The sequence below is a fragment of the Malus domestica genome, chromosome 14 (genome assembly GCF_042453785.1).
Source record: "Malus domestica chromosome 14, GDT2T_hap1".
Taxonomy (NCBI): domain Eukaryota; kingdom Viridiplantae; phylum Streptophyta; class Magnoliopsida; order Rosales; family Rosaceae; genus Malus; species Malus domestica.
Window position 1 is genome coordinate 29,189,046 of NC_091674.1, and position 1,568 is coordinate 29,190,613.

The following is a 1,568-nucleotide window of genomic DNA, read 5'->3' on the forward strand; positions in this document are numbered from 1 at the left end:
TGCAGTGTGTGTGTATGCAGTGTGTGTGTGTGTGCGCGCGTGTGTGTGTGTGAGTATAAAAACAGAGTGTGTGTGTGTGTGAGGGTAAGAGTGTGTTGCACTCTGTCCCCGTGTGTGTGTGTGTGACTGTGCAGTGTGTGAGTGTGAGTGTAAGTGTGAGTGTGAGTGTGTGTGAGTGTGAGTGTAAGTGTGAGTGTGAGTGTGTGTGAGTGTGAGTGTGTGTGCAATGTGTGTGTATGCAGCGTGTGTGTGTGCAGTGTGTGTGTATGTATGTATGCAGTGTGTGTGTGTGCAGTGTGTGTGTGTGTGTATGCAGTATGTATGCAGTGTGCAGTGTGTGCAGTGTGTGTGTATGTCCGTGTGTGTGTGTTAGTGTGAGTGTGAGTGTGAGTATGTATGTGTATTTTGCACATTTGTCCATGAGTGTGTGTGTATGTACTTGGTTTATAACCATGATATTACAATGTGAATGTTTTGTATGGTGGGGGGTTGATGCTGAATTGCAATTTTTTGTGGTTGTTTGTTGCAGAGAAGAGGAGCATAAACAGAAGGCTAAGGCTAAGGCTACTGCATTACAGGTGTCCTTTAATTTCCCTCTTCACATGCAATGCCTAGGAATGATAGCAATCCTCATACTATTGTTTTTTTTTTTGTTTGGATAGATATGGATCGAAGGAAGCTTTTATTGATCTTATTGTTAGAGATGTCTTATTTGGAGACAATTTGTATTTGTACGATTCTTGTGGTGATGATGCTACGTGGCAAACAGAGACATGTTGAACGACCCACATTGACTAACCGTTCACTTATTAGACGAGAGATTAGTTTGTGTTATCTGAATGGTATAATAGGGAATACTGATACTGAATGTGTCAACGAATTGAGAATGGATAGAAGGACTTTTGGCATATTATGCGACTTACTTCGTCAAGATGGGAGGGTAAAAACTGATGGTTTGGTGTCTGTAGAGGAACAGGTGTGTATGACTTTACAAATATTAGCACATCATACTAAGAATCGTAGTGTTGGCGGTAGATTTTATAGGTCGGGAGAGACTATAAGTAGGTATTTCAATAGCGTATTGCAAGGAATTTTGCGATTACAAGGTATCCTACTAAAAGTCCCCCAGCATGTGCCTATTGATTCTACAGATCCTAGGTGGCGATGTTTTAAGGTATGATGAGAAATTTTTGTCATTTTCCCTAAGCTTTAACTCTTCATTCCCTTTGTATAAATTAACAAAAACTTTTTTATTTTTTATTTTTAAGAATTGCTTGGGAGCATTGGATGGAACACACATTGATGTGCATGTACCTGAAATTGACAAACCAAGATACCGAACAAGAAAGGGTCGAGTCGCAACTAATGTGTTAGGTGTGTGTTCAGGATATATGCAGTTCATATATGTGTTTCCGGGGTGGGAGGGTTCCGCATCAGACTCTAGAGTGTTACATGATGCAATTAGTAGGCCTAATGGTTTTAAGGTACCAGCGGGTAAGACTATTACTTAGTCTCAACTTTGTAAGTTAGGTTTAGTTCTGTTTGTCAACTACAAAACACTAATAAGG

At 40.3% G+C, this 1,568-nt stretch overlaps 1 long non-coding RNA gene across 1 annotated transcript; it reads left to right on the forward strand.

Annotated features, from left to right (window-relative positions):
* The first annotated feature begins 447 nt into the window (after positions 1–447).
* LOC139191099 (uncharacterized) lies at positions 448–908 on the forward strand. The gene is made up of 2 exons (XR_011575247.1): positions 448–578; positions 663–908. It is a non-coding gene; the product is annotated as an uncharacterized lncRNA (long non-coding RNA).
* The last annotated feature ends 660 nt before the right edge of the window (positions 909–1,568 follow it).